Source organism: Coregonus clupeaformis, unplaced genomic scaffold (assembly GCF_020615455.1).
Source record: "Coregonus clupeaformis isolate EN_2021a unplaced genomic scaffold, ASM2061545v1 scaf0166, whole genome shotgun sequence".
Taxonomy (NCBI): domain Eukaryota; kingdom Metazoa; phylum Chordata; class Actinopteri; order Salmoniformes; family Salmonidae; genus Coregonus; species Coregonus clupeaformis.
In genome coordinates, this window is record NW_025533621.1 from 41,722 (window position 1) to 58,280 (window position 16,559).

General features: G+C 49.8%; 1 protein-coding gene across 2 annotated transcripts in view; it reads right to left on the minus strand.

The window, feature by feature from the left end:
• Positions 1-16,559, minus strand: part of LOC121581837 (ras-related protein Rab-27B) — a 101,497-nt gene that overhangs the window by 40,780 nt on the left and 44,158 nt on the right. The window contains exon 1 of one of the 2 annotated variants that reach the window (XM_041897199.2): positions 2,053-2,215. The exons of the other annotated variant lie outside the window; for it this stretch is intronic. The gene's annotated coding sequence lies outside the window, so the exon portion shown is untranslated. Of the gene's footprint in view, positions 1-2,052; positions 2,216-16,559 lie in introns of those variants that run through there. 2 annotated transcript variants of the gene reach the window in all.

Consider the following 16,559-nt stretch of genomic DNA (forward strand, 5'->3'; position numbering starts at 1 on the left):
GGCTACAGTATTTCATGGTAGGCTACAGTATTTCATGGTAGACTATAGTATTTCATGGCAGGCTACAATATTTAATGGTAGGCTACAGTATTTCATGGCAGGCTACAGTATTTCATGGTAGGCTACAGTATTTCATGGGGCTAAAGTATTTCATGGTAGACTATAGTATTTCATGGCAGGCTACAGTATTTCATGGTAGGCTACAGTATTTCATGGTAGGCTACAATATTTAATGGTAGGCTACAGTATTTCATGGTAGGCTACAGTATTTCATGGTAGACTATAGTATTTCATGGTAGGCTACAGTATTTCATGGTAGGCTATAGTATTTCATGGTAGGCTACAGTATTTCATGGTAGGCTACAATATTTAATGGTAGGCTACAGTATTTCATGGCAGGCTACAGTATTTCATGGTAGGCTACAGTATTTCATGGGACTATAGTATTTCATGGTAGGCTACAGTATTTCATGGTAGGCTACTGTATTTCATGGTAGGCTATAGTATTTCATGGTAGGCTAGAGTATTTCATGGTAGGCTACAGTATTTCATGGTAGACTATAGTATTTCATGGTAGGCTAGAGTATTTCATGGTAGGCTACAGTATTTCATGGTAGGCTACAGTATTTCATGGTAGCCTACAGTATTTCATGGTAGGCTACTGTATTTCATGGTAGGCTACAGTATTTCATGGTAGGCTACAGTATTTCATGGTAGACTATAGTATTTCATGGTAGGCTATAGTATTTCATGGTAGGCTACAGTATTTCATGGTAGACTATAGTATTTCATGGTAGGCTAGAGTATTTCATGGTAGGCTACAGTATTTCATGGTAGGCTACAGTATTTCATGGTAGGCTACAGTATTTCATGGTAGGCTACAGTATTTCATGGGACTATAGTATTTCATGGTAGGCTACAGTATTTCATGGTAGGCTACAGTATTTCATGGTAGCCTATAGTATTTCATGGTAGGCTATAGTATTTCATGGTAGGCTACAGTATTTCATGGTAGACTATAGTATTTCATGGTAGGCTAGAGTATTTCATGGTAGGCTACAGTATTTCATGGTAGGCTACTGTATTTCATGGGACTATAGTATTTCATGGTAGGCTACAGTATTTCATGGTAGGCTACAGTATTTCATGGTAGCCTATAGTATTTCATGGTAGGCTATAGTATTTCATGGTAGGCTACAGTATTTCATGGTAGGCTACAGTATTGTATGTATGTGTTGGCTTCATGACCTGTTCAAATGAATGTTTTCCTAACACAAAGTTTCTGGAGCCGACAGTAAAAATCTGGAGCCACCCAAGCCTGATAACAACCACTACTTAAACAAAATATTTGTATAATCAAGTTCAGGACTTGACTCAAACAGTCACCATAACTAACAAGTGCTCCACTGAAGAAATGACTATAGCGTCTTCAGTATTTATGCACCGTATAAGGAGAAAACAGAAACGCATCCTAGAAGGTTGGAGGATAAGGAGAAAGGGAGACATTCCCTACAGAGATTACAGAAGCAGAAGCTACTCCTTTATTACACAACATTGTGTTATACACAGTAGTCAAACAGTTATCAACTTGTAGAGTTAGGGTGTGATCGCATTCCTGCCTACGTCTCAAACCAACCACAAACCAACTCTCAACCACTAGAACTGTGAGCCTCAGCTCCCAACCCCTTCACATTAACCTCCTCAGCTCCCAACTCCTTCACTTCACATTAACCTCTTCAGCTCCCAACCCCTTCACTTCACATTAACCTCCTCAGCTCCCAGCTCCTAACCCCTTCACATTAACCTCCTCAGCTCCCAACCCCTTCACTTCACATTAACCTCCTCAGCTCCCAACCCCTTCACTTCACATTAACCTCCTCAGCTCCCAGCTCCTTCACTAACCTCTCCTCTCTCCTTCCACCGTCTATGTCAGCCAAGATGAACCTTTCTGACTAGGACAGCCCCAGAACCAACCAACCTCCACCTCTCTCTCTCTCTCTCTCTTCCTCTCCATTCCAGTCAAGCCAGAGTAAAAACTGGGTCATCCCTTACCGTTTTAGCTCTGTGCCCTTCACTGAAACCAGCCAGTCCTCAACCCAGCAGTAGCAGCAGCACCTTATCTTCCAAACCCTCAGCCCTGTACGGTGAGGCAGCTGACTTAACCTAGCTTCAAGCTGTATCACCAGCTCTGTAGGCCACACCCCTGGCTGCAGGGTAAGCCCACTATGGCCAGATGTAACACCAGGTTCCTCTCTTTCTCCCTCTCCATTTCGTTCCCTCGGTTTCTCTGTGTGTGTGTGTGTGAGGAAGGGGTGTGGCTGACAGCCCAGGGGGAGGGGCAAGGCTTACTCTAGAGCAAACACACATGAGTGCGGAAGTACACACACACACACACACACACACACACACACACACACCCAGAGAGAGAGAGATACTTTTTATTGTTTATTTCACTTTTGTTTATCCATTTAACTTGCTTTGGCAATGTAAACATATGTTTCCCCATGCCAATAAAGCCCTTTGAATTGAATTGAGAGAGAGATGGAAGGAAAGTAGTGTAGAAACCTACCAAAAAACTATTAGGCAACAACAAATTCCATCCCTTTTAGACAACTTCCTGGACAAAACATTTCACTGTAATAGTGAAGGTGTAAACTTGGCAGTAGAAAGCCTAAACAGTATATTTGACCTTTCAGCTTCTCTATCAAATCTAAAAATTTCAAGCAGACAGCCTAAGAAAATTAACAACAATGACAAATGGTTTGATGAAGAATGCAAAAACCTAAGAAAGAAATTGAGAAACCTATCCAACCAAAAACATAGAGACCCAGATAACCTGAGCCTACGCCTTCACTATGGTGAATCACTAAAACAATACAGAAATACACCATGGAAAAAGAAGGAACAGCACGTCAGAAATCAGCTCAATGTAATTGAAGAATCCATAGACTCTAACCACTTCTGGGAAAATTGGAACACACTAAACAAACAACACGAAGAGCTATCTATCCAAAACGGAGATGTGTGGATAAACCACTTCTCCAATCTTTTTTTCTCTATAACAAAAAACAAAACAGCAAAAACATATACACTACCAGTCAAAAGTTTGGACACACCTACTCATTCAAGGGTTTTTCTTTATTTTTACTATTTTTTACATTGTAGAATAATAGAGAAGATATCAAAACTATGAAATAACACATATGGAATCATGTAGTATCCAAAAAAGTGTTAAACAAATCAAAATATATTTTATATTTCAGATTCTTCAAATAGCCACCCTTTGCCTTGATGACAGCTTTGCACACTCTTGGCATTCTCTCAACCAGCATCATGAGGTAGTCACCTGGAATGCATTTCAATTAACAGGTGTGCCTTCTTAAAAGTTAATTTGTGGAATTTATTTCCTTCTTAATGCGTTTCAGCCAATCAGTTGTGTTGTGACAAGGTAGGGGTGGGTCTACAGAAGATAGCCCCATTTGGTAGAAGACCAAGTCCATATTATATTATATATTGTCCCATGTCCATTGGTCTTGTGAGTACCGTGTATTGTGCTCTTGTTTTTACGGGTCTCGTCCTGTGTATTGTTTAGAGGTTTACACCTCTCTCTTTTGTTTGGGTTACATCCCTGAGTTATATATATACACACGTGTCTGTTTTGGGCTTTGTTCCCGTCGTTATTCATGACGTACCTTGTGGAGAAAATAAAACCCCTATTGCGTATTCCTGCGCCTGTCTTCAAATCCTTATACAACGTGACAACAGGTGAAGCTGGTTGAGAGAATGCCAACACTGTGCAAAGCTGTCATCAAGGCAAAGGGTGGCTATTTGAGGAATCTCAAATATAACAAATATTTTGATTTGTTTAACACTTTTTTGGTTACTACATGATTCCATATGTGTTATTTCATAGTTTTGATGTCTTCACTATTATTCTACAATGTAGAAAATAGTAAAAATAAAGAAAAACCCTTGAATGCATAGGTGTGTCCAAACTTTTGACTGGTACTGTACATGATCAATTACAAATCTTAGAGTCAGCTGTTAAAAACTACCAGAACCCACTGGATTCTCCAATTACATTGAATGAACTACAGGACAAAATACAAACCCTCCAACCCAAAAAGGCCTGTGGTGTTGATGGTATCCTACATGAAATGATAAAATATACAGACCACAAATTCCAATTGGCTATTCTTAAACTCTTTATCATCCTCCTCAGCTCTGGCTTCTTCCCCAATATTTGGAACCAAGGACTGATAACCCCAATCCACAAATGTGGAGAAAGATAACTACCGTGGGATATGTGTCAACAGCAACCTTGGGAAAATTCTCTGCATTATCAATAACAGCAGACTTGTAAATTTCCTCAGTGAAAACAATGTACTGAGCAAAATGTCAAATTGGCTTTACCAAATGTGACTCGTTTCAGGAAACTAGGAGTATGTCGCGGGTCACTACTCCACAGGAGAGCCATTTGAACGTAAACAAAAAATAATAATCAAAATGCGTTTTCTAAACGCGTTTTTCAGAAAGTTCACACCTTCTGGAACATGTGAACTTCGTGTGCCTTAATAACAAACTTGTATGCCATCTGTAAATATGAATACAATTGTTCAATTACGAGCCTAGTTGGTTTAGCCACAAAAAAAGACAGCAAACTTCCCGCTAGCCATGATTGGCTGAGATAATGAGTGGGCTGGACATGCCGAGAGAAGAGTTCAGATTGGTCTGCCATATAGCACGCTTCTGTCTATTTGAGCTGGTCAGTATGTGTAGGTAATCCTGTCTAATGCGGCTTTTTTTTTAAATGTATCGCGTAGTTAAACTGCATAAGTGTTGCTCTCCACTTTCTGGAGGACCGAGTTTTGAAATCAGTGGCATTAGAGTATGATAGCTAAGGAGATGGAGAAAACATCTTCAAACTAAGGGCAACCATGGCATCCGTGAGGCAGACACGTCCATCCATGATGTATACGGGTAAGAGAGTCTAGATAGCTACATTTTCAGATATTACATGTTTCTAATTTTGACAGAAAGTCGTTTTCATTTCAAGTTAAAGTGTACTGTTAGCTAGCTAGCTAACGTCAGCTGGCTGGCTCGCTAGCTAACTTTACGTGTATGATCTTATTATTCGTATCTCAGAGACATTTGCTTTGCTAGTTATAGCCTAATATTAGCTAGCTAACATTGAACCTGGTTGGTTAGCTACCTGCAGATTCATGCAGGGTAGTAAAGTCATGAGTTGGGATTATGTGTCACGCCCTGGCTCTGGGGACACTTGTATGTTGAGCCAGGGTGTGCATTTCATTTGTTTATTTAGTATGTGTATTTCTATGTTGGCCTGAGTGGCTCCCAATCAGAGGCAACGAGTGTCAGCTGTCGTTGGTTGTCTCTGATTGGGAGCCATATTTAAACTGTCGGTTTCCCATTTGTGTTTGTGGGATCTTGTTTCAAGTCTGTTTAGGTTAGACCGTGAACTGTCACGTATCGTTTGTTGTTTTGATCGTGTCTCTAATTAAAGAGTATGTTTGCCTGCAACGCTGCGCCTTGGTCCTCTGTTCCCGACGATCGTGACAGAAGATCCCACCTCGACTGGATCAAGCAGCGTGACGAGGAGAGAGGATGGACCTGGGAGGAGATGAGTGAGAGTCTGGCAAGAGGGATGGAGGCCATGAGCACGGGGGAGAGACAAGCCCATAAATTTTTTAGGGGGGGGGCTAACGCCGTGGACGACGGGGCAGCAGGAGACCGCCAGGTTACGGGAGTCACTGGTCACCAGGGGGAAGGAGGATGTAGAGGCACGGCGAGAGGTACTGGCGTGTGTTGCCAGTCCGGTCCGGCCTGTTCCTGATCCCCACGTAGGGCCAGTGGTGTGTGTTCCCAGTACGGTCCGGCCTGTTCCTGCCACTCGCACCAAGTCAGTGGTGCGCCGTCACAGCCCGGCACGGGTCCGTTCCTGCTCCCCGCACCCAGTCAGTGGTGCGCTCGTCAGCCCGGTCCGGCCCGCTCCTGCTCCCCGCACCAAGTCAGTGGTGCGCGTCGTCAGCCCGGTCCGGCCCATTCCTGCTCCCCGCACCAAGTCAGTGGTGCGTTTTCGTCAGCCCAGCTCGGCCCGTTCCTGCTCCCCGCACCAAGTCAGTGGTGCGCCCGTCAGCCCGGTCCGGCCCGCTCCTGCTCCCCGCACCAAGTCAGTGGTGCGTTTCGTCACCCGGTCCGGCCCAGTCCTGCTCCCCGCACCAAGTCAGTGGTGCGTTTCGCCAGCCCAGCTCGGCCCGTTCCTGCTCCCTGCACCAAGTCAGTGGTGCGCCGTCAGCCCGGCACGGCCGTTCCTGCTCCCCGCACCAAGTCAGTGGTGCGCTTCGTCAGCCCGGTCCGGCCCGCCCCTGCTCTCCGCACCAAGTCAGTGGTGCGTTTGTCAGCCCGGCGCGGTCCGCTCCTGCTCCCCACACCAAGCCAGTGGTGTGCGTCGTCAGTCCGGCACGGCCCGTGCCTGTTCCACCGGTGGCTGGTCCGGCACCGGTCAGATGCTTCACGCCGGAGCTAGAGCAATCCGCTCCACCAGTGTGCAGTCCAGCTCCGGCCAGCGGGGCCAGACCGGACCAGGGGTACTTTGGGGGGTTGGAGAGGGAGCGGGGATCAGGCCCGGAGCCGGATCCGCCGCCTAAGCGGAGTGCCCACCCGGTCCCTCCCTGTGGTGTTTGGTGGGTGCGGTCGGAGTCCACGCCTTTAGGGGGGGGTACTGTCACGCCCTGGCTCTGGGGACACTTGTATGTTGAGCCAGGGTGTGCATTTCATTTGTTTATTTAGTATGTGTATTTCTATGTTGGCCTGAGTGGCTCCCAATCAGAGGCAACGAGTGTCAGCTGTCGTTGGTTGTCTCTGATTGGGAGCCATATTTAAACTGTCGGTTTCCCATTTGTGTTTGTGGGATCTTGTTTCAAGTCTGTTTAGGTTAGACCGTGAACTGTCACGTATCGTTTGTTGTTTTGATCGTGTCTCTAATTAAAGAGTATGTTTGCCTGCAACGCTGCGCCTTGGTCCTCTGTTCCCGACGATCGTGACATTATGGTTAATTGTTTACCTAGCTAGATAGCTACATGTCTTAACAAAAGACTCCACTATGCAAGTAACCATTTCGGGTGCGTTCGTAAATTCAGTCTGAGTATGCTAGAGAGCAGAATAACTGATGAATTTACGAACGCTCAACACCGTTGAATATGGCCGGTGTCAGTAAACGTCAGCAAAAAAGCATATTTAAATTGTTGCCAGCAGCACAGTTACAGTCACCAACGCTCTGTATAACATAAAAACAGCCTAACCAGCTTTGATAGGGCGAGTAAATTGGTCAGTGGGGTGTTCTCTCATTTGTGTCTGGAAGTAGCTAGCAAGCGAGCCAATGTTAGCCAGTTAGCTTGGGTGCTTGACTGCAGTTGTGAGGTCAGAATGCTCGGATCAACCCTGCTCATTGGCCAGAGCGTCCAGTGTGCGCTCTGAACGCTCCAAGAGCGAAATGAGATGGGTGTGGCTAAAGCTTAAGAGGGTGTGAACTATGCTGAATGGGTGGAGACAAAGAAGAGCTCTCCAGTAGGTACCAAAACATTCAAAGGCCATTTTCTCAAAAATGAGATTACAAGTTTATCAACTTTCAAAGCATAAGCATTGTTATTTATTTTGCTCATTTGCACCCCAGTATCTCTATTTGCACATCATCTCTTGCACATCTATCATTCCAGTGTTAATACTAATTGTAATTATTTTGCACTATAGCCTATTTATTGCCTTACCTCCATAACTTGCTACATTTGCACACACTGTATATATATATTTTCTGTTGTATTTTTGACTTTATGTTTTGTTTTACCCCATATGTAACTCTGTGTTGTTGTTTTTATCGCACTGCTTTGCTTTATCTTGGCCAGGTCGCAGTTGTAAATGAGAACTTGTTCTCAACTGGCTTACCTGGTTAAATAAAGGTGAAAATAAAATAAAATAAAATAAATTACTTTCCCGTTGTTCCTCAAATGCAGTGTCTGATACAGTGGGGAAAAAAATATTTAGTCAGCCACCAATTGTGCAAGTTCTCCCACTTAAAAAGATGAGAGAGGCCTGTAATTTTCATCATAGGTACACGTCAACTATGACAGACAAATTGAGAAAGAAAAATCCAGAAAATCACATTGTAGGATTTTTAATGAATTTATTTGCAAATTATGGTGGAAAATAAGTATTGTCACCTACAAACAAGCAAGATTTCTGGCTCTCACAGACCTGTAACTTCTTCTTTAAGAGGCTCCTCTGTCCTCCACTCGTTACCTGTATTAATGGCACCTGTTTGAACTTGTTATCAGTATAAAAGACACCTGTCCACAACCTCAAACAGTCACACTCCAAACTCCACTATGGCCAAGACCAAAGAGCTGTCAAAGGAAACCAGAAACAAAATTGTAGACCTGCACCAGGCTGGGAAGACTGAATCTGCAATAGGTAAGCAGCTTGGTTTGAAGAAATCAACTGTGGGAGCAATTATTAGGAAATGGAAGACATACAAGACCACTGATAATCTCCCTCGATCTGGGGCTCCACGCAAGATCTCACCCTGTGGGGTCAAAATGATCACAAGAACGGTGAGCAAAAATCCCAGAACCACACGGGGGGACCTAGTGAATGACCTGCAGAGAGCTGGGACCAAAGTAACAAAGCCTACCATCAGTAACACACTACGCCTCCAGGGACTCAAATCCTGCAGTGCCAGACGTGTCCCCCTGCTTAAGCCAGTACATGTCCAGGCCCATCTGAAGTTTGCTAGAGTGCATTTGGATGATCCAGAAGAGGATTGGGAGAATGTCATATGGTCAGATGAAACCAAAATAGAACTTTTTGGTAAAAACTCAACTCGTCGTGTTTGGAGGACAAAGAATGCTGAGTTGCATCCAAAGAACACCATACCTACTGTGAAGCATGGGGGTGGAAACATCATGCTTTGGGGCTGTTTTTCTGCAAAGGGACCAGGACGACTGATCCGTGTAAAGGAAAGAATGAATAGGGCCATGTATCGTGAGATTTTGAGTGAAAACCTCCTTCCATCAGCAAGGGCATTGAAGATGAAACGTGGTTGGGTCTTTCAGCATGACAATGATCCCAAACACACCGGCCGGGCAATGAAGGAGTGGCTTCGTACGAAGCATTTCAAGGTCCTGGAGTGGCCTAGCCAGTCTCCAGATCTCAACCCCATAGAAAATCTTTGGAAGGAGTTGAAAGTCCGTGTTGCCCAGCGACAGCCCCAAAACATCACTGCTCTAGAGGAGATCTGCATGGAGGAATGGGCCAAAATACCAGCAACAGTGTGTGAAAACGTTGTGAAGACTTACAGAAAACGTTTGACCTGTGTCATTGCCAACAAAGGGTATATAACAAAGTATTGAGAAACTTTTGTTATTGACCAAATACCTATTTTCCACCATAATTTGCAAATAAATTCATTTGGAAGGTGAACCTTCGCCCCAGTCTGAGGTCCTGAGCAGGTTTTCATCAAGGATCTTGCTGTACTTTACTCTGTTCATCTTTGTTGTAGAAATATCTCAAGGATGATCAATGGAAACAGGATGCACCTGAGCTCAATTTCGAGTTTCATAGCAAAGTCTAAATAATTTTATTGATTTGATATTTAGAAAGCATTTAAATCATTTCAAGCCCTTTTGCCCCATTTTTGTTGAATAAGAAATAAATAATATGATTTATCATATTTTCATAATATTTGTATATGTCCTCAGTACACCTCAGAAATTCATAACAATTCTTACCAGAAAAGTGAGTTCCAGAACTTTCTAAAACTATGCAACTTTACCAGTTATTGTTCATGAAAAATTATAATTACGTGTCTATTTTGGCAAAAACAATTTCCCCCATCATTCAAGACTGTGTTTTCAAAATAGCACTCCCTAAAGCCCTCCATATACCCCTCCTATAGCCCTCCAGCCCTCCCTATACCCCTCCCTACAGCCCTCCCTATACCCCTCCCTATATCCCTCCATATACCCCTCCCTACAGCCCTCCATGTAACCTTCCCTACAGCCCTCCCTATACCCCTCCCTATATCCCTCCATATACCCCTCCCTACAGCCCTCCATGTAACCTTCCCTACAGCCCTCCCTATACCCCTCCCTATATCCCTCCATATACCCCTCCCTACAGCCCTCCATGTAACCTTCCCTACAGCCCTCCATTTACCCCTCCCTATAGCCCTCCCTACAGCCCTCCATATACCCCTCCCTACAGCCCTCCCTATAGCCCTCCATATACCCCTCCCTACAGCCCTCCATATACCCCTCCCTATAGCCCTCCCTATAGCCCTCCCTACAGCCCTCCCTATAGCCCTCCATATACCCCTCCCTACAGCCCTCCCTACAGCCCTCCATATACCCCTCCCTACAGCCCTCCCTACAGCCCTCCATTTACCCCTCCCTATAGCCCTCCCTACAGCCCTCCATATACCCCTCCCTACAGCCCTCCCTACAGCCCTCCATTTACCCCTCCCTACAGCCCTCCATATACCCCTCCCTACAGCCCTCCCTATAGCCCTCCCTACAGCCCTCCATATAGCCCTCCCTATAGCCCTCCCTACAGCCCTCCATATACCCTTCCCTATAGCCCTCCCTACAGCCCTCCATATAGCCCTCCATATACCCCTCCCTACAGCCCTCCCTATAGCCTCCCCTACAGCCCTCCATATAGCCCTCCCTATAGCCCTCCCTACAGCCCTCCATATAGCCCTCCCTATAGCCCTCCCTACAGCCCTCCTATAGCCCTCCCTATAGCCCTCCCTACAGCCCTCCATATAGCCCTCCATATACCCCTCCCTACAGCCCTCCCTATAGCCTCCCCTACAGCCCTCCATATAGCCCTCCCTATAGCCCTCCCTACAGCCCTCCATATAGCCCTCCCTATAGCCCTCCCTATAGCCCTCCCTACAGCCCTCCCTATAGCCCTCCCTACAGCCCTCCCTATAGCCCTCCCTATAGCCCTCCCTACAGCCCTCCATAGCCCTCCCTAGCCCTCCCTACAGCCCTCCCATAGCCCTCCATATACCCCTCCCCTACAGCCCTCCCTATAGCCTCCCCTACAGCCCTCCATATAGCCCTCCCTACAGCCCTCCATATAGCCCTCCCTATAGCCCTCCCTATAGCCCTCCCTATAGCCCTCCCCTACAGCCCTCCCTACAGCCCTCCCTATAGCCTCCCCTATAGCCCTCCATATAGCCCTCCCTATAGCCCTCCCTACAGCCCTCCCTATAGCCCTCCCTATAGCCCTCCCTACAGCCCTCCATATACCCCTCCCTATAGCCCTCCCTACAGCCCTCCATATAGCCCCTCCCTACAGCCCTCCCTATAGCCCTCCCTATAGCCCTCCCTACAGCCCTCCCTACAGCCCTCCCTATAGCCTCCCCTACAGCCCTCCCCTACAGCCCTCCATATAGCCCTCCATATAGCCCTCCCCTACAGCCCTCCCTATAGCCCTCCCTATAGCCCTCCCTACAGCCCTCCCTACAGCCCTCCCTATAGCCTCCCCTACAGCCCTCCCTACAGCCCTCCCTATAGCCCTCCATATAGCCCTCCCCTACAGCCCTCCCTACAGCCCTCCCTACAGCCCTCCCTATAGCCTCCCCTACAGCCCTCCCTACAGCCCTCCATATAGCCCTCCATATAGCCCTCCCTATAGCCTCCCCTACAGCCCTCCCTATAGCCTCCCCTACAGCCCTCCCTACAGCCCTCCATATAGCCCTCCCTATAGCCCTCCCTACAGCCCTCCCTATAGCCCTCCCTATAGCCCTCCCTATAGCCCTCCCTATAGCCTCCCCTACAGCCCTCCATATAGCCCTCCCTACAGCCCTCCATTTACCCCTCCCTATAGCCCCCCCTACAGCCCTCCCTATAGCCCTCCCTACAGCCCTCCCTATAGCCTCCCCTACAGCCCTCCCTACAGCCCTCCATATAGCCCTCCCTACAGCCCTCCCTATAGCCCTCCCTATAGCCCTCCCTATAGCCCTCCCTATAGCCCTCCCTACAGCCCTCCCTATAGCCTCCCCTACAGCCCTCACTACAGCCCTCCCTATAGCCCTCCCTATAGCCCTCCCTATAGCCCTCCCTACAGCCCTCCAATAGCCCTCCCTACAGCCCTCCCTATAGCCCTCCCTATAGCCCTCCCCTACAGCCCTCCCTATAGCCCTCCCTACAGCCCTCCCTACAGCCCTCCATATAGCCCTCCCTACAGCCCTCCCTATAGCCCTCCCTATAGCCCTCCCTACAGCCCTCCCTACAGCCCTCCCTATAGCCTCCCCTACAGCCCTCCCTACAGCCCTCCATATAGCCCTCCCTATAGCCCTCCCTACAGCCCTCCATATAGCCCTCCCTATAGCCCTCCCTACAGCCCTCCATATAGCCCTCCAATACCCCTCCCTACAGCCCTCCCCTATAGCCTCCCCTACAGCCCTCCATAAGCCCTCCCTACAGCCCTCCATATAGCCCTCCCTATAGCCCTCCCTATAGCCCTCCCTACAGCCCTCCATATAGCCCTCCCTATAGCCCTCCCTACAGCCCTCCCTATAGCCTCCCCTATAGCCCTCCCTACAGCCCTCCCTATAGCCCTCCCTACAGCCCTCCCTATAGCCCTCCCTACAGCCCTCCCTACAGCCCTCCATATACCCCTCCCTATAGCCCTCCCTACAGCCCTCCATATAGCCCTCCCTACAGCCCTCCCTACAGCCCTCCCTATAGCCCTCCCTACAGCCCTCCCTACAGCCCTCCCTATAGCCTCCCCTACAGCCCTCCCTACAGCCCTCCCTATAGCCCTCCATATAGCCCTCCCTACAGCCCTCCCTATAGCCCTCCCTATAGCCCTCCCTACAGCCCTCCCCTACAGCCCTCCCTATAGCCTCCCCTACAGCCCTCCCCTACAGCCCTCCCTATAGCCCTCCATATAGCCCCTCCCTACAGCCCTCCCCTACAGCCCTCCCTATAGCCTCCCCTACAGCCCTCCCTACAGCCCTCCATATAGCCCTCCATATAGCCCTCCCTATAGCCTCCCCTACAGCCCTCCCTATAGCCTCCCCTACAGCCCTCCCTACAGCCCTCCATATAGCCCTCCCTATAGCCCTCCCTACAGCCCTCCCTATAGCCCTCCCTATAGCCCTCCCTATAGCCCTCCCTATAGCCTCCCCTACAGCCCTCCATATAGCCCTCCCTATAGCCCTCCCTACAGCCCTCCATTTACCCCTCCCTATAGCCCCCCCTACAGCCCTCCCTATAGCCCTCCCTACAGCCCTCCCTATAGCCTCCCCTACAGCCCTCCCCTACAGCCCTCCATATAGCCCTCCCTACAGCCCTCCCTATAGCCCTCCCTATAGCCCTCCCTATAGCCCTCCCTATAGCCCTCCCTACAGCCCTCCCTATAGCCTCCCCTACAGCCCTCCCTATAGCCCTCCCTATAGCCCTCCCTATAGCCCTCCCTACAGCCCTCCATATAGCCCTCCCTACAGCCCTCCCCTATAGCCCTCCCTATAGCCCTCCCTACAGCCCTCCCTACAGCCCTCCCTATAGCCTCCCCTACAGCCCTCCCTACAGCCCTCCATATAGCCCTCCATATAGCCCTCCCTACAGCCCTCCCCTATAGCCCTCCCCTATAGCCCTCCCTACAGCCCTCCCCTACAGCCCTCCCTATAGCCTCCCCTACAGCCCTCCCTACAGCCCTCCCTATAGCCCTCCATATAGCCCTCCCTACAGCCCTCCCTACAGCCCTCCCTACAGCCCTCCCTATAGCCCCCCCTACAGCCCTCCCTACAGCCCTCCATATAGCCCTCCATAGCCCTCCCTATAGCCTCCCCTACAGCCCTCCCTATAGCCTCCCCTACAGCCCTCCCTACAGCCCTCCATATAGCCCTCCCTATAGCCCTCCCTACAGCCCTCCCTATAGCCCTCCCTATAGCCCTCCCTATAGCCTCCCCTACAGCCCTCCATATAGCCCTCCCTATAGCCCTCCCTACAGCCCTCCATTTACCCCTCCCTATAGCCCCCCCTACAGCCCTCCCTATAGCCCTCCCTACAGCCCTCCCTATAGCCTCCCCTACAGCCCTCCCTACAGCCCTCCCTATAGCCCTCCCTATAGCCCTCCCTACAGCCCTCCCTATAGCCTCCCCTACAGCCCTCCCTATAGCCCTCCCTATAGCCCTCCCTATAGCCCTCCCTATAGCCCTCCCTATAGCCTCCCCTACAGCCCTCCCTACAGCCCTCCATATAGCCCTCCCTATAGCCCTCCCTACAGCCCTCCCTATAGCCCTCCCTATAGCCCTCCCTATAGCCCTCCCTATAGCCCTCCCTACAGCCCTCCCTATAGCCTCCCCTACAGCCCTCCCTACAGCCCTCCCTATAGCCCTCCCTACAGCCCTCCCTATAGCCCTCCATATACCCCTCCCTATACCCCTCCCTATAGCCCTCCCTATAGCCCTCCCTACAGCCCTCCCTATACCCCTCCCTACAGCCCTCCCTACAGCCCTCCCTACAGCCCTCCCTACAGCCCTCCCTACAGCCCTCCCTACAGCCCTCCCTACAGCCCTCCATATAGCCCTCCCTATAGCCCTCCATATAGCCCTAAGAGATGCATTAGAAATGCATCCCCCCAATATTTACACCACAAATTCGCCCCTGGTCTGGCTCTGGAGCAAAATGACATGATCAGGCTCTGGAGCAACATTGTTTAGAAACAAGCGTTTCAGTTATAGGTTGGGTAGCTTACAGCACCTCTCCAGTGTATAGAACATCACAACTCAACACACTCTCTCTGGGTGAGAAGTCTAACATCACAGCCATAGTAGTGACGTCTCTCTGGTTAAGAAGAACGTGAAATGCCACGGACCCGCAGCCCAGAACTCCTGAGACATCCAGAGTGATTGCAACCCCTTTGCAGAACGAATGCGCTTTATGAATCCAGACCAACAGCAGAACACCACTGACAGACAGACAAGATTTCTTACAAGTCCCTTAACTCCAGAGCTAACATGACATAAAGGTAAAGGAGGTAGAGGTTGTGGTGGTGGTGGGAGAGAAAATCAGTGAAAAAGTTTAAATGATGAATAGATAGTATATGCCAGTGTAAATATATTTAATGCAATTCCAAATAGCTGTAAGATGCTGTAGCTATAAGATGCTTAACAATTAATGGTGGTTGAGGGTTGCTCATCAAACCAGAGGGTGGTTGGGGGTTGATCGTCACACCAGAGGGTGGTTGAGGGTTGGGGGTTGCTCATCACACCGGAGGGGGGTTGGGGGGTTGCTCATCACACCAGAGGGGGTTGGGGGCTTATCACACCAGAGGGTTGGGGTTGCTCATCACACCAGAGGGTGGGTTGGGGGTTGCTCATCATCACCAGAGGGGGGTTGGGGGTTGCTCATCACACCAGAGGGGGTTGGGGTTGGGGGGTTGCTCATCATACCAGAGGGTGGTTGGGGGTTGGGGCTCATCACACCAGAGGGTGGTTGGGGGTTGGGGTTGCTCATCACACCAGAGGGGGGTTGGGGGTTGCACATCACACCAGAGGGGGTTGGGGGTTGCTCATCACACCAGAGGGGTTGGGGTTGCTAAACACACCAGAGGGGGTTGGGGTTATTCATCACACCAGAGGGGGGTTGGGGGTTGCTCATCACACCAGAGGGGGGTTGGGGGTTGCTCATCACACCAGAGGGTGGTTGGGGGTTGCTCATCACACCAGAGGGGGGTTGGGGGTTGGGGGGTTGCGCATCAAACCAGAGGGTGGTTGGGGGATGCTAATCACACCAGAGGGTGGTTGGGGGTTGCTCATCACACCAGAGGGTGGTTGGGGGTTGGGGGTTGCTCATCACACCAGAGGGGGGTTGGGGGTTGCACATCACACCAGAGAGGGGTTGGGGGTTGCTCATAACACCAGAGGGGGGTTGAGGGTTGCTAAACACACCAGAGAGGGGGTTGGGGTTATTCATCACACCAGAGGGGGGTTGGGGGTTGCTCATCACACCAGAGGGGGGTTGGGGGTTGCTCATCACACCAGAGGGTGGTTGGGGGTTGCTCATCACACCAGAGGGGGTTGGGGTTGGGGGTTGCGCATCAAACCAGAGGGTGGTTGGGGGATGCTAATCACACCAGAGGGTGGTTGGGGGTTGCTCATCACACCAGAGGGTGGTTGGGGGTTGGGGGTTGCTCATCACACCAGAGGGGGTTGGGGGTTGGAGGTTGATCATCACACCAGAGGGGGTTGGGGGTTGCTCATCACACCAGAGGGTGGTTGGGGGTTGCTCATCACACCAGAAGGGGGTTGGGGGTTGCTCATCAAACCAGAGGGTGGTTGGGGGTTTCTCATCACACCAGAGGGGGGCTGGGGGTTGCTCATTACACCAGAGGGTTGTTGGGATTTGCTCATCACACCAGAGGGGGGTTGGGGGTTGGTCATCACACCAGAGGGGGGTTGGGGGTTGCTCATCAAACCAGAGGGGGGTTGGGAGTTGCTCATCAAATCAGAGGGTGTTTTGGGGTTG